The following is a 26,561-nucleotide window of genomic DNA, read 5'->3' as shown; positions in this document are numbered from 1 at the left end:
CTTTGCATCCAATAGCCAATTTAGTCCTCGTGTTTTGGAATTTGTCATTTCTTTGTTGATTTTTTTTTTTTTTATTTAAATTATCTTCAAAAACAAGTACTATTTTTCCATGAAAGACTTATCATGCGCACATTTTTTTATGAATGAGTATCGACGAGACTCAAAGTTAGAAATATTTGCTCACTTTGATATGGTATTGAAATAATTCATCTAAAACCTTACTCTTATATGCAAGAAAAATATACTGTTTTAAACTCTTTCCAACTTTTTTTTTTTTTTTTGTTTATTTTTTTTTTTTTTTTTGTTGCTTCCTTCCTTTGATTCCCTTTTCATTTATAGAATTACCTATTTAACATAAAATCAAACAATTTAGGATATAATTTGTTGAAAGAGCTACCAAATATTGCTATTTTAATGCGCCAAATAAGTGTATAAAATACACTTATCACCCATCCCCACCGAATTCAACTGGCTTGAAGTAGCTGAGGTTTTGTTGGGAAGGTAACATGCATGGCCCCTAGCGACTGCTGAGTGGTATCAAATAGAACTCGCACCATCCATAGCCATTCTATGGCTCTTCATGTGCCACAACATCGAGCCCACATCACACATAACCACATTTTCTGATCAAATAGCAGGGTTCATTTATCATCTGGTTTGGGGTTGTAAAATAGACCTCACCACCCTTATCTACAATCAAATCCAGACATTGGGCACCTGGCCGGATCGGCGTACCACTTTGGTCTTTCCCAGCCTCATCAACGGCATATGCCGAGCTGCAGGTACCAAAAAAACCTAGCCCTCTAATAAAGCGTACTACATTTGAGGCTCAGGAACAAGCTCAGATAAGACATCGAGATGAACAAGAGAGAGTGAAGAAGATAGTAGCAGGCTACACAGGGCCAGGGACACGATGATGCTGAGATGCCCAGGCGGTGCCACCACTACCACAGATGGGAGCTGATACACAGGTACTATGTCAAATGTTTACAACTCTCACAAGAACCAGCTGCGATATAGAGGGAATCCAGCAAGCTCTAGGGACTTTGACGACTGACATGCAAACAGCCCGACGTGATATCAATGCTATTCAAAACATGGCACAGTTTGCATATCAGGAGGCCCAATCAGCAAGGAGGAAAATGGAAACCATGAACGAGCGGCTGAGCATATATGTGAGAAGAGTGGATGGAATACAAATAAGAGTGAACGACACTAGGGGACCGACTGCATCGCATGGAGGGCAAAGTTAGAGCATAGAGTAGCATGATGAAAGTCATGCAGGCAGAGCAAGTCTAGCAGTCGGGTCTATAAGGGCAGATTTTGGTTCATTTCTCACATCCATTGGGCAACGAAACCGCAGGACCTAGCTACCAGGCATCGCCACCACCACAGTGATCAAGGGAGTTTTATTTCACTCATTTGCTAACTCTAATTTGCACTTGTCTTCAAAATATGTCTTTCGAAACATTTATTTTTCACATTGAAGGCAATGTAATGTATAAGTTTGGGGTGGCATATTTTGAACGTGACCCTTTTGAAAATACAATTATCGGCATGTAATGTAAGTTTTTTTTTTTTTTGAAACGATCACAATTTATCAATTCTTTGACACTGGTTGAACATTGTGTGCTTGACGAGTGACCATTGCATTAATATGCTGTATTTGGTTCATTGCATGCCTGTGTGGGTTTGATAGCCTTGCCAGCAATGATGTGATTATTGGAATAGATATGTGTTAGGAATTGTGAATATAGTGCAGAATTTAATTAACTGATACTTGTTGGGGTAGTACTTGACATTCCATATGCACGTCACTCATACCATACATGTCAGTGAGTGATTGGGTTTGAATAAAGCAGAAGAAACTAGAAAACCTCGACTAGATTTAGCCATAATGTAAATCCATAAACCAAAATGCCTTAATGCATAGTTTGGAGACAGTTTAACAATTATAGGGGAACATTGAGATAAGTGGGGGCTCCGTGCATTAATTACGCTGTGTGGATTGCCTAAACAACTAAGATGAAGACTAGGAGAAAGTCTTAATTTGGAAATTGATTCCAGAGACCAAATGTCTAGAAAAATAATAAAGGGGCATAAAAATAGATTATGAAAATATGACACCTTTCCAAACATTTATGACTTGAGCAAGTAAGCCTTTAAGGATATCTCAAAATCTGGTGCCCCAAGGCCAACTGGTTTGGGAGTCACCGGCCAAAAGCTCGTTACAAAGGTTATATAGAAAGCAAAAGAAAAGATGACAACAACAAAAGAAAAATTAAAAACACAGAGTAACATAGTATGGAAAAAGCCCTTGGACATTCGGTTGATAAAAATCACACTTTCAAAGCGAGCAAGTAACCTAATTAAATCTTGAGTGTTAAAGCAATCAAATCTAGGAGAGTCCTCACTTGTAGACCTGCGAACCTGTAATGGTGGGATCTATCCAAACAAAGAGAGGGTAAGGACTACAATTAAATAAACCATTAACCTTAAAACACAACCCCGTGATAATTGAGTGAAAAGAATAAGTTTGGAGGGATGTGTGTCTCTCGAGCAAGGTAAGGATATATTTGACCATTTTGGGGACAAAATTGAACCAATCATGAGCTTGCTATGTTGGTATGAGATCACACACACACGAGGAGTCCTGTATCCGACAAGTAAAGGAAAATTCTATTAATGCACTATTGAAACTATTTCTTGTGTTAATTACTGAATTCCAATCTTGAGATACGGTAAGTTATTGAACCATGATTGTTGAGATTTAAGTCACTTTTTTGTTTGCGGGCAAACAACAGTTTAAGTTTGGGAGATTTGATAACTCACAAACATAATCAAAATACGAGTAAAGTGTATGAAATGTCACCTAAATTCACTTGATTCTTGGATTGTAGGGTTTTCTGATGGACTTGATGGAACTCATGAGAAAAAGAAGCAAAAGGGACCAAAACGAATCAAAGTGATAGTTCATGGACCAAAGTAAAAATATCCAAAATATGAGCCAAAGGAGCAATCGAAAAATTGAGAGTGCCAAGCACCAATTGGAGGTCAACATGAGTAGATGGAACAAAAGAGTCGAAGAAAAAAGGTCAAGAAATAAGAAGATTGAATTTGGGGACTAAAACGACACAAAGCGAAAGGTTTAACACCATGCGGCTGCACAACCCCCATCCGAAACTCAAACCAAAGAAATAGATCAAACCATGCGACTGCATGGTGTCAATTTCTGTCGTGATTCTACAATTTCCTTTTTGCGCTATAATTCCTTTGGAACTTGATTGGGACGGAATATAAAAACCTAGAACCGTCATATTTTGGAGGAGAACACATTGGGAGGCAAGAACCACATCTTGGAGAGGATTTTAAGAGGAATTAATGAGGATTTACATGAAGATCATCGAGATTTCAAGCAATTTCATGACCCGGTGATGCTTTTCCTTCAATTCATCATGTATTCAGTAATTTTCTCCATGGTAGGCTAAATTTTTCATGTACTAGGAGATCGATGTACCATATGATGTGATTTCTTTAATTTCTAGTTTTCAATTTGACAATAAACACGTATTGAATGTTTGAATGATTTATATACAATAATTTTCATCTATAATTAAGTGCACATAATTATATAATGTTTGATGGTTTATTTCATGTGTTCGAGAGAAGAGAAATAAATTAGACACAGTATAAATCGTCATAGACCCCTATGCTTCGCTTGAATCTTTAGATGTTCATAAAATCACATGCATTTTTATATATGCATTTGTCATAGAGATATAGACCGGTGGTGTATAAGAATAGGTTCAATACATCGCGAGAAAGAGTGTTGAATAGATTTAGGAGCATTGATTCGTCAAAAATTCAATCGTGTTGTCATTTTGTGAAATTAGGGTTAAGATTGATCATTGCATGGGAATTCGTGATCCTAGTACTTTTAATTTTCATTGAATACAATCAATTCACGTTCTAAACACGTAATTTGCATTTTAATTTATTAAAATATCATTTTGCATACTGAATTTATTCCAATCTTCAAGTTTAAATAATTAGGGTGTTTCTAAGAATAAATTCCTGTTTTGACAAATTTGTTTTGGTTAAGGCTAAAATAGTTAGAATTGAACTACTTAATCTCTGTGGAACAATACTCGAAACTTAACATTTCATTTTATTACTTGTTAACGAACCGTACACTTGCGGTGAATTAAATCAAAAGAAAATATTTCGTGACCAAGCAACTAGGATTAGTAATTTGCTGCTTTGGAAAATTATTAAATCTTAAGAAGAATATTTATCTAGGTTAAATGCAAACGCTTGGCTTCTGTTATCTAGTTCATTGATTTCTCTAATTCAAAAAGCCATTATTAAATTAAATTCTCCCGCTTGTCTAGGATTGTTTGGTAATGAGGATTAATTAGATCGCTTGTTTCTAATTAATTAAAAGTAAGGAGAAATAGGAAATTGTTTCGAATGGAAAATTATTTTCCGACGATGAATACTAGAAGTATGAATTAATAATTATTTGTGGATCAATGACCAATTGTAAATCTCCAACGGTGGATGTTGACTTCGACCAATGTTCGTTCTATTGATTTAATCCAATTTATTAATTTGCATTGCTTTTAGCTAGAATTGATTTCATTACAAACAAAACCCCCCTGTTATTGTTAACATTGCATAAAATTAGGCTAATCACTCTTTGTGGGAACGATCCTTACTTCTACTACTACATACTTTTTTTTGGAAGTGTAAGTTTTATTATTTTTGGGCGCCTGTCACAGTACGCCAAATTTTGGCACCGTTGCTGAGGAGTGATTTGGTTTATTTTTGTGCTTTTTATTTTTTTCTTTAGTTTTTGTTTAAAAAAAAGATTTTGTTTATTTTGTTATTTTGTTTAGTTTAGTTTTCTTTCTTTCTTTTTGCTACCTTGATTGTTTATGCCTATAACTCGATCCTCTAACCAACGTGATTTGTAGTACGATCCAGAAATACAAAGAATTTTACGCAATTGAGGATTGGCATGGCTAGGAATCAAACTTTGAAAGAGCTTTCAGCTTCGGATTTGCATCAACAACCTTTATGCATAACTTTTCCTAATTTAGATACTAATACTACTTTTGAATTAAAATTCGGATTAATACATCTTTTGTTGTATTTTCATGGTCTTATAGGTGAAGATCCACACAAATATCTAAAGGAATTTCATGTGGTATGCACAATTATGAAACCCACAGGGGTAACTGAAGAGCAAATCAAATTGAGAGCTTTCCCATTTTCATTGAAGGATTCGGCTAAGGATTGACTTTACTATCTACCATCTGGAAGTATTACCACCTCGGAGGAGATGAAGAGGTTATTTTTAGAGAAATATTTTCCAGCTTCAAGGGCAGCAAACATTTGAAAAGCAATTTGTGGCGTAATGCAGGACAGCAGAGAATCCTTATATGAATACTGGGAGCGTTTCAAGTGACTATGTGCTAGCCGTCCTCATCATCAAATCAGTGAACAACTACTCATCCAGTATTTTTATGAAGGGCTTATACCCACAGATAGGAGTATGATTGATGCTGCAAGTGGAGGAGCTTTAGTAGATAAAACTCCTGAGGGCGCGAGGAATTTGATTGCAAACATGGCAACCAACTCTCAACAATTTGGCACTAGGCTCGACACCCTTCTGGACCTGTTAATGAGCTTAATGTTTCATCTATTGAACAACAATTTGCGAATCTAACTTCTCTTGTTCAACAAATGGCTGCAGGTAATATGCAAATGGCGAAAGCATGTGGAATTTGTTCGGTGGCAGGACATCCAACTAATATGTGCCCAACTCTTCAAGAAGATGAACAAGTTAATGCTGTAGGGATCTTTCCTGGACAACCATAAAGGAATTATAATCCTTACTCGAACACCTACAATCCAGAATGGAAGGATCATCCTAATCTTAGCTATGAAAATCAACAAGTGAATCAACCAAACTTCCAGCAATATAGGCAACCATATCATCCTAGATAAAAACAGGACCAAACTTCAAGTTCTGGTATGTCTCTAGAGGATATTGTTAAGTCTTTGGCCACTAACACTTTACAATTTCAACAAGAAACAAAATAATTTCAATAGGAGGCAAGGGTAAGTGCTAAAAGTTTGGAGAATCAAATGGGTCAAATGGCAGCTGCAATCTACAAGCTGGAAGCACAAGGTTCGGGAAAATTACCCTCTCAAACAATGGTCAATCCAAGGGAAAATGTAAGTGCAATCTTATTGAGGAGTGGTAAGGAAGTTGAAATTCCATGGGTAGCCCCTACATCATTGGAGCAGGAAAAGGAGAAAGATGTCCTTGAAGAAAAGAGTGTTCCCAACGACGATGGCGTACATAAGCATAAGTTTCCACCCCTTTCTAAGTATAAACCAACACCCCTTTCCCTCAGGCTTTAGTAGAACCTAGGAAAGATGAACATAATCATGAACTTTATGAAACTTTCTGTAAATGTGAGGTAAACATTCCGTTGTTGGATGCTATTAAACAAATACCTCGTTATGCTAAGTTTTTGAAGGAATTGTGTACCCTTAAAAGAAAACAAAAACTTAAAAGGTGTGAAAAGATAAACGTAGGGGAAAATGTTTCTGCAATCATTCAAAGATCTCCCTACAAAGTGCAAAGATCCAGGCATGTTTATCATCCATTGCACGATAAGTAACACTAGGTTTGAAAAGACCATGTTAGACTCAGGAGCTTCTATTAATGTCATGCCATACTCTATATACACTTTTTTAAAACTTGGACCTTTGAATGAAACTGGTGTCATAATTTAACTAGCTGATAAATCTAATGCCTATCCTAAGGGTGTAGTTGAGGATGTTCTCGTGAAAATTAATGATTTGGTTATTTCCGCCGACTTCTATGTGCTTGATATGGGATATAGTGATCAAAATATCCCCATTTAGCTAGGAAGACTATTCTTAAGGACATCCAAAGCTAAAATAATTTTTTATAGTGGCATGCTTATTCTGGAATTTGATGATAAAATTAGTGTTTAACATTTATGACGCCATGAAACATCCTGATGAAACTAACCCTGTTTATTCTATTCATGTGATTGATAATTTAGAAAATGAACTTTTAGAACTTGATGAAAACAAGGCAGTAAAAGTTGCCGTTGATAAGCATATTGAGGATGTGAATGAAGAGTTACCCTCGAATACTGCCTTGCAGGAAACCAACCATTGCAGCATTGAATGGTTCTCCAAAGTCACCGAAGTTAGGTAAAAATTCACATATTGTTTTGCCAATTGCTAACGAGATGCCTTTCTATACAGATTTCCAAATGGATGAGGCGAGAACATGGGACCTTGGGAACCCAATTGATGCCGGTTGAGGAAGGAGAAGGAAGCAATAAGTTTAGCCAAAGACAATAAACAAAGGCTCTGCTTGGAAGGGAACCCAAGGGGAGTTTGTTCCTTTACTTTTTATTTTTCTTTTAGTTTTCGTATTTGCATTCATATTTTAGGTTAAATTTGTTCTCTTCTTGACATCTTACTTTACGTTGGGGACAATGTAAATTTTAAGTGTGGGGGAAGAAATTTAGGTTCAGTCTAAAATTTTCAGTTCGTATTTTTGTGTTTATTTTTGACTTTTTGATAAAACTTCAACATAAGGGGAAGAAAAAATAGTGGTTTTGAACAATTTTAGTTGTGTATGCTATTTGCTAGATTTAATTAAGCTTCTGAAAGATTTATAACATGATTGAATAAGTAATCTCCCAACTTAGAGTTAATTAGTGTGGCTATTTTCTTTGAGGATGATAGTAACAAGATTTCCTAGACAAAATTTCGAGTCTTATGACTGAGACATACATATCTGTCTCATTATTTTCTTTCATAAGTAATTTTCTTTCATGAATTTGCTTCTCTGGAACCTACCTTGATTCTCTTCGAGGCCATATTGATACATACATGCATGAACATGATTAAAGCCATCTTTGTTGCATAAGTTAACCACCTTAGCTAAATAGCCTACCCTGTAATTAAATTTTCATTTGAACCCCTTTGAGCCTTCTAGACTTTTCTTTTTTGAACCCATGTTACAAGCTTTAAATCTAGAAAAACAATATCTTTACACAAGCCGTAAAGCTAGTGGAGTGTTGTTCTTCATTTTGATACATATGGGAGTGCGAAAGAAATAAGTGTGGGGGTGTCTAAAATTTCGGTATGACTATGATTAGTGGAATGGAACATGTTCTCAATTACAATGCATACGTTCCATTATTAGTGTGATGTTTTGAAGAGAAAAAAATCGAAAAAGAGAAAAAAATGATGAAAAAGAAAGAAGTGCTGGAGTAAATGGTTGTCAATATTACAAAATTATTCTATATTCGTGATTCCTTCTAACATCACAAGAAAGGGATTGGGTCATATGAAATAGATGCAAAGAAGCTAAGAGTAGAGAGATTTGATCTTACATGTTTTATGAATATATTTGAGCTGAGTTAATTTATCTTTACTCCACTAGTTTCTATGGCTTTTGAGTTACTTACCCAAATATCTCACACCTGGACCCTAGCCCACGTTACAACCTATGAAAAAGACCTTATGATTTGTGTAATGCATGTGATCTAATTGGTGGAAAATGAGAAGATATGCAAGTGTATGGTAGGACACTTCCATTGGAATGAACTTGCGCGAAACACTTACCCATTAAACAAATGAAAATTGAGTGCTTACTTCCATGAGGATCTACACGTTTAGTTCATCCATCTTCATTTGAGAACGCCTGTTAATTAATTATAAGTTGTGTGAGAATGTTTATCCGTGAATTGTTAGTGTTTTGAAGAGTTTGATTGTTCTATATATGCGACATTGTAACCCTATGAAAGTGAGTTTGAGTTTTACTCGAGGACGAGCAAAAGCTAAGTGTGGGACAATTTGATAAGACATGAAATGTTGTGATTTATGCCACGTGATTTATGCCACGTGATTTTTAAATTGCAAGTGTACGGTGTCAAGTTCTGTAATATAGTAAAGAAGTTAGGATGTTGAACCCACAAGGATTGACATTCGAATCAATTGAGTACTATAATTATTTTAGCTTTACCTTTATTTGGACGATCAAATTTAGAGTCAATATTTTTATGCTAAATTAAAATTAAATAAGATGAACGATGCAAGTAAACGATGGCAAATTATGAAGTTTCTTATCAAATTATGAATGCCTAGGAAATGATTTCACTGTACATTCGACAATATTTTTCAACCGCATAACTATTTCTGTCAATCTTTCCAAAATTTATAGGCAAGAACACTAAAGTGATTCTATTTCCTTCTCTCGAGCACCAAATAAAATCTATTTTTATATATTAATTCCAATATCTCTATTCCGAATTAAAAATATAAAAATTATCAAGCACGTGGCTCTTAATTAAAATAAGCCTCAAAGATTCGCACTTTCTCTCGAAACCTACGAAATCTAGGTTATGTTGTCTTAGATCACGCCTAAATTTGCCTCTCTCGAGTGCCAAAATTTAGAACATCAAATCAGTCAATTAGTGGCCAGTTAATTGAAAGCATTGTGCACAAACAACATAAATAAATAAAAAGAAAAGATCAATTGAAATAATTATAACGGAATCCAAACATTTCTCAAGTAGGCTACATCATCCATAGAATAATTGTTTAGTTCATAATTAAGAAAATTGACATGAATAGATTAATAAGAAAGAACATAGAGAAGAAAAAGAATAGAAAAACTCGTTTTTGCCGCTCGATTTCTTCTTCCATTGTTGCCAGATTCTCTCAATTAACTTCCTCTTCTTTAATTGTATTGACCAGCCGTGGATTTGTCTCCAGATTTTTGCAATTGGCCAGCTAAACTCCTCTTTCCGATCACGTGTTCTTGCCGGCTGCTTCCAGTTTTCCTTGCTCGTTTCCCCCCTCTTAATTAGGTCTTTTAGGTAGTATTTATAGTCTCCTCAAGTGTCGGACGATTTTGGGTTGGAATGGACCAAGAAAGAAACAAAAATATCAAAATACATTTACCCGCATAGGCGGCACCACGGCCCTGCCCTTACTATAAAATTCAGATTCATTGGCGCCACGGCGCCCGGTTCGGGTGGAAAATTCCTTCTGCGCATCCTTCGATATTTTTAGTATAACTTTCTCGTCCAATGTCCAATTGAGGTGATTCAAAGTTCGTTAGAAAGCTAACTCAAAGGGGTACAAATTTTCTTCGGATATTATTCTCCACTTCGATCATTTTCTATGTCAAAAATGAGTCTCAATGTGAGGCTGAAATTCCGGAGTACAACTTTTCGGTTGGAAATTGATTTGTGATCATATTTTGACTAAATTTGATCCCTTCGGCATCTTTTTTCATCCAATTGACTCCTAGCATGCTCGGATCTTCATTGCGAGGTTCAACACAACTTTTCAATAATTGCGCTTTAGTCCCCAAACTTTGGATATCTTACAATTTGGCAATTTTCTCCAATTTTGCAAACTTTTGCTTATTTCTTTCAATTTCATCAACCTACGTCACAACATCAAAAAACACAATAAAAAGCTCTAAAACACTCTCAAAAGTAACAAAATAACAAATTAGGTGGCATAAATATTACGAGCGTAGAGCACTCATCAATTTACATCCATTAATTTTTGCATTTTTATAATAAATTAACACATAAATGTGCTAAGTACTCTTATATTGTGATTTAGGTTGCATTTGGATAATCATCTCATAAAATAGAAGAAAAGAGTGAAAAATGACTTAAATGGAAGAAATTGAAAGTTCAGAGACCAAGTTACAAATAATCTCTATATGAGACGAGCAATGGAATAAAGATTAAAGATGTTGTGGGATCAATTGGATGCAATTAGAAGTTGAAGGGTTGAAATTGCAAGAGAAATGATTTAAAAGAATCAAAAATTGAATTCGGGACTAAAATACAACTTTTGGAAGAAATTTTGCCTGGGCGACAACCCAGTTATAAAATCCGAGCAACCACCCAACATCAAAAATCAATTATCGAAGCCAAAAGTCATGCTTGAGCGACTGCCCAAGTTTTTCCTGAGCGGCAGCCCAAGTCAATCGTGATGAGAAATATCTAGTTTCCTTTTATGATTGAAATTCTTGTGGAAAAATATCTTGTACATGATATATATATATATATATACCCCAAATCTTGTCCAAAACCAAGAGAACGCCCCAACCCTATTTTTCTCTATTTGTGCTCAAGATTATTGATGTATTGTTAAACTTCATCTCTTGGTCGAAAGATATTGAAGCTTTGGAATCTTTTTCAATTGTGAGATCTACCTAATTTTCGTCGTTTAATTTATATTTTCAGTATTGAATATTCTTCTATGCTTAGTTTCATGATTGTTATGTTTGATTACTAAAAGGATACATTAGTTTATCATGCTTTTCAATCTATAGCTAAGTTAAATATCAAATCCGTAATTGTTTGATTAATCTAACTTGTGAAGCAACTAGAATTAGTAATTTGCTGCTTTGGGAAATTATTAAATCTTAAGAAGAATATTTATTTAGGTTAAATGAAAATGCTTGGATTGTGTTATCCAGTTCATTGATTTCTCTAATTTGGAAAGCCTTTATTAAATTAAATTCTCACACTTGTCTAGGATTGTTTGGTAATGAGGATTAATTAGATCGTCTGTTTCTAATTAATTAAAAGTAAGGAGAAATAGGAAATTGTTTCGAATGGAAAATTATTTTTCAACGATGAATACTAGAAGTATGAATTAATAATTATTTGTGGATCAACGACCAACTATAAATCTCCAACGGTGGATGTTGACTTAGACCAAGATTCGTTCTATTGATTTAATCCAATTTATTAATTTGCATTGCTTTTAGTTAGAATTGATTTCATCACAAACAAAATTCCCCGTTATTGTTAATATTGCATAAAATTAGGTCAATCACTCTTCGTGGAACGATCCTTACTTTCACTACTACATACATTTTTTTTGAAAGTGTAGATTTTATTATTTTTGGGTATCTACGACAGCACGCCACAGAGCTTCCAATCCAAAGAAATCTTATAAATACATATAAATAGCAAAGAATCAAATACATAATGACAAAAATTGTTTATGTAAAAAGGAATTATAAAAATCCAATTCTACCGTACTTCTAAATTCCACAATTTAATTCAAAGCTTAGTCAATCCAAGACAATTCATCTTATAAAAAAATAAAATTGTTAAAACAGAATATTAAAATCTTTAAGAAAACAGACTTAATGACCTAAATTATAGCATTAATCAAACAGGAATTCAAAATTCTTCACACCTAATTAAGGTTAACAAAAGGCACTGATAAAATAAACATTCAAGTGTAATATATAATTCATAAAGAGAGAATGAACAAAAAATAGAAGCTTATGAGAAATCAACGTCAAGTTTAGATTAACACGAGAGAAATGTACTTTATTTACCTTTCAACAATAGAAATGAAAATAAAAAAAAACCAAACATCAGTAGAAATTCAAAGTCAGAACTCACCAATTGAAAAATATAATGGAGAAGCAAACACACCGGTCAATTTTCACGTACAGACAGAACAAAGAACGTCATATGGTAATTAAATCGCAAAAACATCACAATCTGTGTGCGCGTGTGTGACGAAAACAATCTCTTAAGCACCGATACTTAGTTTACACCGGTGATACGAAATTATTTAATTGGTGAAGAAGTTAATGGTAAGTCTCATAAATTTAATAATTCACCAATTAAATAGTGTGTCATGTCACTGGTGCACAACATAAACTAAGTATCGGCACTTATGAGGTCATTACTGATAATTGAAGATATGTTGTTCTGAAATTTGCTCTCTCTCTCTCTATATATATATATAGAGAGAGAGAGAGAGAGAGAGAGAGAGAGAGAGAGAGAGAGAGAGAGAGAGAGCAAATTTTAGAACAACATACCTTCAATCAAAACGAGCAACAGCGAACCCAGGTCGGTTTCGATCCACAGACCACATGAAAAACTATGACAACTTTTTCTCCAAGGATCAAGCTAGCAGTTTTGAGCAAAAACAAAATCTATTGGCAAAAACTACGAATGTTTTTTTCTCCTAGGATTGTGCAGCGTGTTTCGGCAAAAAAGACCCAGTGCTAAGAAAATTATAGTACGGGAAGAGAAAACAAGTCGCAAGAAGAGCGAGAACGAAAAGAGAGATTTTTTTTTCTTCACATCTAGACAAATTAAATATCAAAAGAATAACAATGCACCATACTAAACATAAAAGCTATCAACCAAAGCAATTGTAATATAAATTAACATGTATTGAATGAAGGGGTCTCAATGAGTCTAATGCAAACGGAAACATATAGCAAATGATCCAAACACAAAGGATAGTTCCTTAAACAAAAACTTAATTCAATCCCATCACAAATTACAGCCGATGTGATGTAGCGAAAGTTGTAGGGAAGATGAACAAATCTCACAAAAAAGAAAAACTCACGAAAAGTTTTATTTCATTCAAATCAATATGCGGCCTCAAGAGACTTACAACGTATTTATAGCAAAAATCTAGAAAATTCGAAAATTAAATAATAATAATAAAAGATATTTTTTTTCAAAAATGAAAAAAAAATCAAGATAATGATGGAAATTAATAGTCCTAATATTCGGGATTACTCTCCAACAAAGGGAATGTAAATCCGAATTTATTTGATTGAGATATACTCAAAATAAGAATTATCAAAAAAGGAAACAAGGCCTAAACGAGGGCCTAAGCGAAGGAATTTGCCCGAAATTGGTTCTACATCAAAGTGCAACCTTTGAGTTTAACCTTTCAACCCATTTCCAGCCGAATTAGACTACAAATTCGTCAAAAACGGACAACTCCAAATTTTCCCCAAATTATTTTTTCTTGTGTCGATCCCACTTTGCCATGAAGTCGAATTCCTTTTGCACCACATCACGGTGAATAACCATGTTTGAGACAACAATTATAATAAAAGAAACACCAATACTAGTATTTCAATGGTAGGATTTCTGGAACCTTGCACGAACACCACGACCACCAAACTTCTTAGGCTTATAGCGTCTAGGATCTACCACAAGTAGGGTCCTATCTACCTCACGAGAATGTTCTTCATCTCGTTTTTGGATTGCTCATCCAAGTACTTCTGGTAGAAAGCGACGAGGGCTTCGTGATGGACCGACCGATAGCGTATATTTGGGAGGTGTGACCACCACCCTTGACACGGATCCTCATCCACTCCGAAAAATTGGTGGCGACGAAGGAGGAGAATGGGTTCAAATGCCTTGTAGCGCAGGATTTCCGGTTGGACCAACTTGATGGGGACGCCTTTGATCTTGATCAATCTGCGGCCTTGCTTGCAGTGGGTAACTACGATGGCCATTTTCTTTTGCTCGAAGCATCGTACGGATTCTGTAGTCGACGCCATGGCTAGGGTTGGCTTCTCTCTCTGGTGAAGGAAAACCCTAATCTTAGTGCAACTTTGACGAACGGAAAGAGAGATTAGGGTTAATGGAGTGTCTTCATTTGGAGACAGTAGGGAGAAAGTTATTTTGTATAGATGCCATGAGATCAATACATAATGATTACTTTGTCTATAAGAAAAGAGGGATTGTTAAAATATTTGAGGGTAAAATGGGAAAGCAAAATGCTTCATGAATGAAGAGTGAATGCCATATTCCCTTTTAATAGTAGAGCGATATAATTTCAATGTCAAGATGGATCAACACAAATGTCTTTGTATTGATTCCAGAGACTACGATTGATGCTTATTTGTCGGTGGGAGTGATGGGCTGGATCCATTTTGGGCCTAAACTGAACCGTAATCGACAAAGTCGATATGGTTAAATTGCAATTAAATCGACTCTAACATTTTGTTACCAAAATCTCCTTACAAATTACATTGTAAAAATTGAACATTAAAACATAATTGAGTAAATGTGTGTGTGTGTGTGTATATATCGAAAAATCGATCAAATCAATTAAATTAGATCATTTGATACAAATAATTAGTTTGATTTGGTTTGGATTTTAAAAAAAAAATAATAAAATCATGGTGGGTCGGTTTAGTCATAATTTTAAAATCTCGAATTCTTGGTTAATCGAACTGACCGAAGTCATTTACATATTTACTCTTTTTCTTTTTTCTTTTTTTTGAGAAAAGTAAAATATCAAAAGATAAGTCACAATATCATAACTATATCTCAACTGCGTATGTTATACTTAACGTTTTTCCTTACCCAAACAGTCAGACCACATAATAAAAAAAAGCAAAAAAAATTCTCATATTTTCTATTGATCTATCTCTATTAATCTGATTTTATTTTTTAATCAATTGATCTTGTATTATAATGTTATTTAGTTATTTTAGTTATTGTAATCTAAGTGGGCCCAAAATTTGAAAAATTATTTTTTCAAAAAAATCAATTCTAATTAAAATTCTAAACTGACTAACCGATTCAATTTGAATCGATTTAAAAGCTAAAGTGGGTTGATTTGGGTTAAAATTAACCTAAATCGACTAATTTGATTTTGATTTCAAATTAGAGTCGAAATGGATCCAAATCAAACCGCGGCCAAATCTGTGGGTTAGTGTCAAATCAAATTGATTGCAAAACTTGCAATATGATCCAGTCTAACTAATTTATACATCTATCTCTCGATCCAAATCAATAAGCTACAAAAACATACACAAATTGATCCGAGTTGATTCATTTGGTTGATTTTAGGTGGATCGGAGATTATTATGCTCACCCCTACATATTTACAGAGCATTTGTGAGATGCATTTACTAAAAAATAAATAAAATTGTATCACGTGATAAAATTTAAATTACTTCACGCTCGTTTTGATAGAGTTTCTATTTGTAAAAAGTTGTCTTGTAATCAAACATTTTATTGAATACATAATTTTTATTAATTTAAACAACTTTTAGCAACATCAAAGCGCGATGAAAAGCAATTTTCAATTTATTTATTTTTTTGTTTTTTGCCTGACAACATTGTTTAATCCTTTGAGATCATATAGTAAAAATATTACCCAATTTTGTATTAACGTGTAAACTTAAAATTAATAAATTATCTAAATAATGTGATTTTGACTGTCATTAGACTCGGCCAGGGAGAAATAAACCCTAAGTTGAGGACATCCTTTTACCAAACTTTTGCCCTAACGCCCTTTATTATTATTATTTTGGACTAATAGCTGAAAACCCTCTAAAAACGTTTCTATATGCGATATACCATCATACTTAATGGAAATCGCAAAAATAAAACTCCCCTATTTGAATTTTTTTTTGTGCGAAAAACTCCTTACTATCCAATTTCTTTAGTTTAACCATTAAAAATAGTAAAAATGATCAAAATTATAAAGGATTAATTTCAATTGTAGTTTTTTATAAATTACACAAAAATCTTTTATTTGCATCACTACACCACCCCTAATTCCAAATCTTTAAAACTTCATCTTCTTCCCAACTCGCATCCCATCTCATATTCTTCCCCCACTCACGCACCCACACAAACCAAACAAATTATCCTATCTCCTTTCTTGTTAACGGATGAACACAGCTTTCAAAGTTCCAATTTCCAGAGAGCACAGCAGCAATAACAAGGTTTGGAAATGAAAATTATGATTCATTTGACCTTATTTGATTCTCATTCTTCCCAAAATACATTTTTCTCTCTTTTTTTCAATCACACATTATGAAAAAATAAATTTTAAAATAGTAGATTGATGAAAAATGCGTGATTGAAAAATAAAGAAAAGCTTTTTATTTATATGTAATATTATTTTAATGAATAATGTGTGACTAAAAAAAAAATGCATTCCGATGAAAATGAGAATAGAATGAGGCCTAAATATACATACAGCACAATAATGAGAAACTCTGACAATACCTTGAAATGATCCATGTTTAACGTACTAAAATATTTTTAAATACCACTTTAAACCAAAATTATCAATCAACTCAACGCAGTTATGCACACTTTAAGGCATGGCACCATATCGAAAGCTACTTTGGGGGCTAAATAGTAAATATTAAATAACTATTTCAAAAGCAAATAATAATAATATTATTTTCTGAAGTTTGCCATTGTCTTTTCAGATCAGACTATACTCAGAATTGAGTAAAAACGCTGACCCATTAGTTAATTTACCAAAAGAATTGAAGAATGTCAAGAAATCAATGAAACCCGAAGCAGAAATCCCAAAATATATTTGGGTTTTGAAGGAATTTATCTACGGATTAATGAATGATGAGATTACTCATGAAGAGGTTTATAATGAGCCAATCAATGAATAGAAAAAAAGGTAATTAGCATGTAACGTTTTTATCTTTCATTATTATTGTGGAAGACATTCTTATCTTTCATTTTTTAAAATTTTCACCCATATTTCCACATTTTATTACGTAAAAAGTTATTTTCATCTATTTTTCCAATTAAAAGATATGAAATGACAGGCATATCTTTCTATTTGAATAAAAGAAAAAGAAAAAGGAAAAGGAAAGACCTAATTGCAATCATGTCCCAAAAATTTTTAAAAAATGTAAACGAGTCCTAAATAAATTATTAAAAGGGTAACTAGCACATAATGTCCATACTTCATTGTTATCGTGAAAAACATTCATACATTTTATTTTTTAACATTTTCACTACTAGTTATTTATTTAATTGCGCAAACCATTATTTCTATTCATTTTCATTCAATTTCTTAATAAAAGTCGTGAAATGACGGATATAACCTCCTATTTAAATAAAAAAAGAAAATTTAAGAAAATTATTTTTAAAATTTTAATTTTTTAATAATTTATTTAGGACTCATTTGCATATTTTTAATTTTTTAAATTTCTAATTATTTAATAATTTATTTGGCACTTGTTTACATTTTTAAAAAAAAGAAAAAAAAAGAATTGGGAATATGATTACAATTAGTTTTTTATTTTTTTTAAAATTTAAATAGAAAGGTATATTTGTCATTTTACAGTTTTTTATTGAGAAATTTGATAAAAATTGATAGAAACGATGGTTTGCGCAATTAAAGATTTAATTAAGGGTCAAAAAAGGATCTTTCATGTATAATCCTGCATAATCTCAAAAGTTATTAGTTCTGGACCAAATAATACAATGCAAGCAAAAGTTCCGCAATTAAAGATTTAATTAAGGATGAAAATGCCAAAAAAAATAGAAGTATAGACGTCTTTCAAAATAATAGTGAAAGATAGGAAAGTTATGTGCTAATTATCTATAGAAAAAGAAAATACAAAACCCATTCTCGGATTATTATTATTATTCTTGGTGGGTATCTGTTCAAATCTTTGATGGGGAGGGGGATTTAGATTGAAAATAGAAGAAACGGTTGATTTTGGGTTGAGCATGGGCGATATGACAAGGATTTTGAGAGACGAGTAGAAAGGAGGGAAGAATTTGTAGGTTTCTTGTCTGGTTTGGAGTGGGGGAAAAAGAAGTGGGTGGGATGGGGATGAGAGTGGAGAAGCAGATAAAGTTTTAAAGGTTTGGAATTATGGGTGGTACAAATGAAATATTTTAGTTTAATATATAAAAAAATTAAAAAGTTTAGAAGTATAGCTACAATTACTTCTTTTTAATTTTGACAATTTTTACTGTTTTTAACGGTTAAACTAACGAAATTGGACTATAAGGGATTTTTCATACAAAAAAAATTGTATTTCGCATAACAATATTTCTGCTTGCACAGGCAGCATCGCCCTTCGCATAAAAAGGTTTCAAACAGGAGTTTTCTACGATTTCCAATTGGTAGGGAAGCATATTACATATGGAAACATATTTAGGAGGTTTTCTAGTATCAATCCTTATTATTTTCATGAAAAAGCCTTTTGCATGCAAGAAGCACTTTTTTTTTTCTTCTAAAAAATGGTGGAATTTGAGAAATTTATTTATTTATTGAAAATTGAATGGTTCGTAGAAAATTTTCAAACAAATCACTTAAATTCATTTTTAAATTTTTCAAAACCAAACGAAATCTGGCCACTTCACATTCTAAACCAAATCAAACCAAGCCAAATCACTTTTTTTTTTTTTTTTGGATTGAATTAAAACCATAGTTTATTAAAAAAAAAATTATATACTTGAAAAGTGTCAAATCATAAATATTAATCTAAAATATTACCTTAAAACATAAATACTAAAATCATTACGAATATTATAAACAAAGTTCTACACTTTTAATCAGCCTTTCTTTTGCCATCCCCCTTTTTCGAGAACTAGTGACTTTTCTATGCAAACTTTTACTCTCCAAATTTCATAAATTTTTAAAAAGAGTTAAAAAAATTCGTGAGCCTACTCAGCTTGGCCAAAAAAAGCTCAATTTTTTTTTTTTTTTTTTTTTTGGATTGAATTAAAACCATAGTTTATTAAAAAAAAAATTATATACTTGAAAAGTGTCAAATCATAAATATTAATCTAAAATATTACCTTAAAACATAAATACTAAAATCATTACGAATATTATAAACAAAGTTCTACACTTTTAATCAGCCTTTCTTTTGCCATCCCCCTTTTTCGAGAACTAGTGACTTTTCTATGCAAACTTTTACTCTCCTTCGTTTCGTTTCTTCTAGGGGTTTTGTTAATCTCCCACTCTCCTCGAAACACTTATCCTTTGGTGGACTCTTCGTAATGTTTAAAAAAACTTTTCAAATCAGCTACAATGAAAAGGAAGTTCACATTATCATTTGCAATGCTGTAAAACGATAGAAAACGTTTAGTTCTAAGCTGTTGGTTGATATTAATTGGTACAACAGTTATAACGCATAATTCATTATCTACATAAAAATAAGAATATAGTAAATATATTTATTAATTATTATTAAATGGTATAAAGTAGCTAATAAAAGAAAATGAATGGAAAAAACATATACAAGATAATACATTCCATAACATTCTATGAATTATTAAATACTTTTACCTCATTCAAATATTGACAGATCACTATAAGTTCCTTATAACTTTGCATCCAATTCTTATAATGAAAAGGATAAAGCTATTTTGCAAGAAGAATTTGACAAGAAGCTTGACATAATTTCATATGTTAGTAGATGATTGGATGAAAAAACTTACTGTATTTTAAATTGAACAATAATAGAATGTCACTTGACATTATGTCAAACTTTATGTCAATCTTGATGTTCATGTAGCATGATTGATAATGAAAATCAAAGCCTTGCCCATCTTTGCATTAACAAATTCCTAAATGAATCGAGAATTTGATCACTCGAAAGCAACTGTTAATAATTGAATGGCTAACTAAAAGACAATATGAGAGAAAAAGATTTCATTTAACTTTCCACCAAAGTAATATTTCAAAATGCTCGATGGTTAAAACATTACAACGAACATTTAAGTAATCCATCGAAACATTCTTCCTAGCTTGAGCTTGTAGCATAATTTTAGCTTTAAAATTTGAGACGGTGGGTTTGTTTGGATCCCAAAGCAACTTGTGAAGAACTTGAACTTCCAGGTTGAGTATCATCATTAGATTTAATTGGAATGTGTTTAATATGAATTTCTCTTTTTAATTGGAATATGCTTAATTTTAATTGAGTTTGATAAAATTTAAATTAATTTATTTTTGTTAACGATTTGACGATTTGAAATGGTTAAAACCTAAATCAAACCACTTCAAAACTGTTTGGTTCGATCCAAAATCAAAACATTGACAGATCCACGTGGACCTAAACAAACGATTTCGGTTCGATTTAACGGTTTAACGATTCCATCGTTCAGCCCTAGGTATGGCATGAAAGAAAAATAAAACCACAAAATAAATAAATAAACTCTCTAGAACTATACTGATTAGCATAGGCGGATCTATAGTCGGGGCAGTGAGCTCGTTGCCCTTGCACTAAATTTGAAATTCAAGATTTTATACAAGATTTATAAAAAAAAAAAAAAAAAAAAAAAAAAAATATATATATATATATATTCTTTATAATTTTCAATTTTGGACAATTAAAATTTTGTGAAATTTGCCTCACAACTTCAATCTCCTGGCTCCATCCCTGCTAATAAGTCTTCTACAATTAATGTTACACTGCTAACATCATTAAATATAGTTTTGAGAATAGATTTTGTGAACAATAAATTTTTTTATAATATGTTGTTATAAAGTTAGAAAAAATTATGGGTCAATGTGTAAAATTTTTCTTATAAGAAAAATGTGTGGTTGAAAATGAATTTTAAAGAATTGATACAAAATAGAGGCTTAATTAGAGCTTTTGTATTTTCATTTTTATTTATTTTTGTTTTGTTTTCATTTTTGCTTCTTCTCCTTCTTCCTTTTTTTTTTTTTTAATGAAGGTTCAATCTTATTTTAGTACTTGTTACCTGATTAATGATTTTCTAACTGTTAGGAGGCATTTTGTATTTTGTTTAATTTGGTGGAAATTTTATTTATTTCTGGTTTTGCAGCCAGGGGCAGTTCAATCTTGGTTAGCCCATACGCATCTATAGCTGTGCGTGTGCACGTCCGAAAGTAGCTATATATGCTGCATGCATAGTTTTTCATGATCGTTGAAAGTGATTACATTTTTGTGATACAAATAATACTTGATTTGAAAGGTGACAGGTAATATAAATGGTACAAAAATATTTTTGTACTTCGAAAAGTGAGTTCTCAATGTTCAATTTCCGGAATTGATGAATAAACCAATACTAACAATTGTTGCAGAGATCGTTTGATGAAAGATATATTGATTTTTTGAAAGAATTAGAAAATTATGACGACATATACTCACATGGATGATCTGGTTTATTTGCTAGGAATTCTTTCGATCCCCAATCCAATGGTTACAGATGCTTGGGAAGTCCTTTGGCGGTCGTCGACGTATTTTTGTGGCTTGCCTAATTCTTTATTATATAAATCAACGAAACAATTATTTAGGAAAGTATTTGATATGCATATTTGTATTGGTATATTTATTTTCTGAAAAATTTGAACATATTATTTTTTATCACTTACAATTTTAAATTATATTACATGAAATAAACCCTAAACTGAGGAGGTCCCTCTACGAGGAAATAGTGACTATTGGCCAGTTGACCCGGCCATTTTTCCAAAGAGGCCTTTGACCAATTAAAAAAAAAGTCAAAAGTATTTAAAATCTTGAAAACCAAAAAAAACAAAGAAAAACTCAAATTTACCCTTACCATTTCAAGAAAAGAGAGAAGACAGTAAGGAAATAGGAAAATTACTGTAGCACCGTCGACCCAGGCACCGACAGAAAAGGAAAAACAGGAGATCCAGTTGTCAATTTCTCTCTGAAGAAGGTAAGCTTTTGATACCAAGAAAAAGTATGTTTTTATGTTAATTTTTGAAAAAAAAAACATGATTTTATATACATGTATTGAGAAATCCATGTGTATAAGGTTTAAATGTGGAATTTAGGTAAGGATAATAGTTTTGGGGTGGGGGGCGAGGGGAATGAAGTGGAAATCGACGGAAATGGAGTTTTCCGACAATCTCCCGTAGCTGGGCAGTCTGGGCGCCCAGTTGACTGGGTCACTGTGCCCAGACAACCCAGTCAACTGGGCGCCCTGGGCCGCTAGTTATCGGGGACAGCCCAGACAATTTTTTTTTAATTACATATTATTTATTTCCTTTAATTATTGAAGTTAATTATTAGTGTTGTCTAATATTTAATGCTTTATTTGAATTGTTTAATTTTAATGTATATTATGTATTTAAAATTATTTCTTTGAAATACTTAATATAAATGTTTTATTATTTATCAAAATATTTATTATTTGCTAATTTAGTTTAATTACTTATTTTATGTTAAGTAATAGTAAAATAATTAAAAGAAATAATTAAATATTAAATAAGTAATATGGAGTTTGCCGGAAATGAAGTTTTCCGACATTCTCCCGTAGCTGGGCAGTCTGGGCACCCAGTTGACTGGGTCACTATGCCCAGACGACCCAGTCAACTGGGCGCCCTGGGTTGCTAGTTATCGGGGACAGCCCAGACAATTTTTTTAAATTACATATTATTTATTTTCTTTAATTATTGAAGTTAATTATTAGTGTTGTCTAATATTTAATGCTTTATTTGAATTGTTTAATTTTAATGTATATTATGTATTTAAAATTATTTCTTTGAAATGCTTAATATAAATGTTTTATTATTTATCAAAATATTTATTATTTGCTAATTTAGTTTAATTACTTATTTTATGTTAAGTAATAGTAAAATAATTAAAAGAAATAATTAAATATTAAATAAGTAATATGCATAAAGAATTTAAATTAATATTTAAACATTTGTAAAATGATAAAAATAAGCAATTAAATTTGAAAATTAAAATATCAATCAAATTAATTTTTTGCAAAGCAATTTAAATAAATTTTTAAATATCAAATAAGCAATATGCATAAGGAATTAAAATAAGTATTTAAACATTAATTAAAAATAAAAAATTAAACTAAGTGTTAGTAAAATAATTAAAATAAGCAATTAAAAGATTAAAATAAACGATCAAAATAAGTGTTAGTAAAATAATTAAAAGAAATAATTAATTATTCAATAAGCAATATACATAAAGAATTTAAACATTTATAAAATAAAAAAAATAAGCAATTAAATTAGGAAATTAAAATATCAATCAAATTAATTTTTTGCAAAGTAATTAAAATAAATTTGTAAATATGAAATAAGCAATATGCATAAAAAATTAAAATAAGTATTTAAACAGTAATTAAAAATAAAAAATTAAATTAAGTGTTAGGAAAATAATTAAATATTTAAACATTTGTAAAATAATAAAAATAAGCAATTAAATTAGGAAATTAAAATATCAATCAACAAAAAATAATAATTTATGTTCATTTCCTTTATTTCGTTATCGGTTGATTATTACATATAGTATCAGTGTGTTAATTTATTTTTGTAATATTTTTATTTATCAATTACCTATCAATAAAAATTTTGGTTTATCAAACATCATTTACATAGGGTTCTAATATTTGAAATTTTGCAAGATGTAATATCATCTGGACAACGCTGTCAGACAGATCTCTGGTAAAGTTACGTCTAATTGTAACTTTACCAGCTTCACTTTGGTATTAGATTTGCTGGATGACGAGCACGCGGACATATTACGCCGATCATGCTTATAGTCATTGTATTCGTTGCGTGATGTACAGTGGTCTGGGCAGCTGCTCGATGCCCTGCTTTGTCAGTTGTTGAAGCCAATTGATGGAGACGCCCTCTATTTTGATCTTGGAGGCAAGGTAGCGACGTTTTTCATATTTGAGTTTGCCCTTATCACTGGATTGCGATGTACGAACGAAGAAGAGGCGAGGGCCTGTGTTTCGAGGAACAAGAGGTTGTTGAATGAATATTTTCGTGGACAGACGACAATTACTCTAGCGCAGTTGGGAGATGCATTAAGGAGATGTGATCAGATGTCTGACAGGCTGAAGCTGGGCTTGGTGCTTATCATCGAGAGCGTACTCCAATGTCATCATAAGAATGCATCGATTGACATTTTCCATTTGGAGGTTGTTGATGATATTGATGCTTTCAACAACTACCCATGGGGCCGGAGATGTTTTCTGTGTTCAGGAGGAGATTTTCGATGCCTAAAGGGGATAAGCCCGAGCGCAAGTACGATGTATATGGACCACCACTAGCGCTGCATGTATATGTTTAAATTAATGAATTACCTACGCTTTTTTCCTTGAATTCTATACATCATAATTGTAATTGCTACAGATATGGGTGTACGAGATTGTCCCCATCTTGGCCAGTTGGTATGCGAGGAGAGGGAAGACACGCTGCCTCGGATGCATCACTGGCGAGCACAAGACAAGTCGCTTGCCAGACAATTATCAAGAGGTACATATTATACATTTGCAATTTATGTTGTATGTCCTTTTACAATCTTAATACATAGTTATTAACTGTGAATGTCAAAATGTCAGTTTGAAGTTCTCATTGAGTTGCACCGTCGATCGAGGAGGAGAGTCAGTTTTATATTCACGAATTGTCTGCTCCGACTATGCATGACGATCAGATGCCTGAGTCCATAGTGGATCAAGACAGGGTATGTTACTGTGCATGATTTGTATAATATCGCTTTGATCTTGTAATTAAGTGCTTCACTTGTAATATTTATTTTTCAGGAGAGTCGTTCAGTATTACCTACGTCGAGGATGTCACCTCCGTCGAGAAGATCACGTCCAGCTACACCAGAGGTTCAGATAACTGAGTCCAGCATCGATCAAGCTAGAGTACGTTATTTAAAAATAATTTATTCATTGTCCTTTCAATTTTTGTGTTATTCATTTGTAACAGTTATTTTTTCAGGAGGGCCGTCCAGTATCACCTCCTACACCTAGTCACCGTGTTTCTACGATTGATTTGTTTGAACTCCTGACGGAGATGAGAGGAAACATGGTAGAGTTATTGGATGATGTCGCGACGCTACGAGCCAGGTATGGAGATTTGGCAGAGTTACAATATGATGTCGCGATATTACGAGCTGGGTTAGAAGGCCTCATACTGAGATTGCAGCGATACGTGGCGACATAGCATGCCTGCGTGGGACGAGCAACTATGAGGATGGAGGAGACAAGGCCGGCCCTAAGAAATTTGAGACCCTAGGCGACTAATAATTATGAGACCCTTATACATATCAAAACACGATATGTTATTGTGTTCACATCTTCCAGAAAAAACACTAACATACGATAACAGACAATATACCTTATGGAATTAAGCCCCCGTTTGGCCCCCATTAAATTACATTCCATTAGATTATATTTTTCTCTCTCCTATTTTCAACCATACAATCTTTCATCAAATAATATTACAAGTAAATCAAAATTTTTTCCTTCTTTTTCAACCACTCATTTTTCAATAAAATACTATTCCACCCATTTTCATTACCAATAAATGGGGGCCAAACAGGGGCTAAACATGCTGTGAAACGATGTATTATTTTGCATTTTTTACTAATTAATAATAAATCTTTGCATTACTATGTAGGAATATGATATAAGTTGTTGAATTCGCCATTTGAGAAAGCAACTGTAACATATTGGTGTATAACATACAAAGAAACTTATGGAATAAAATAGAATATGAAACCATGTTACACTACACATGTTTTCACTATTTTTTAACATTTAAAAACTAAATAGCAAAATATCAAAATTGGATTATCATCTTGTTGAATCATGGTTCGACATAGTGTCTTGATCTCTTGTACATCCGATAGAGTTTTTGAGCAACTATTCAAAATCCCATAAATATATATTACATGATGATATATAAATGTATATTATATACCAATCAATACTTAAATTAAATATTTATAAATAAATAATAGATGACGAAATAATACTTAGAAGTACAAGAACTATATATATGGGTTCCAATTGTTATGGAAATCCGATCTTCCCAAATTTAGGCTTAATTACACGAATTTATTGTCATATTCAATTTGACCAATTATTATGGAATTGTTTTGAAAGATTTTCCATTTATGCGGAGTCAGGGTTAGTTTCCTTAAT

The 26,561-nt window shown here is 32.5% G+C and overlaps 1 pseudogene; it reads right to left on the bottom strand.

Annotated features, from left to right (window-relative positions):
- Window positions 1-13,895: 13,895 nt before the first annotated feature.
- On the bottom strand, window positions 13,896-14,622 carry LOC111399263 (annotated as a pseudogene).
- Between the last annotated feature and the right edge of the window lie 11,939 nt (window positions 14,623-26,561).

This window comes from Olea europaea, chromosome 8, assembly GCF_002742605.1.
Source record: "Olea europaea var. sylvestris chromosome 8, O_europaea_v1, whole genome shotgun sequence".
NCBI lineage: Eukaryota > Viridiplantae > Streptophyta > Magnoliopsida > Lamiales > Oleaceae > Olea > Olea europaea.
The sequence above is the reverse complement of the archived record's forward strand: the minus strand, read 5'-3'. Positions and strand labels throughout refer to the sequence as shown.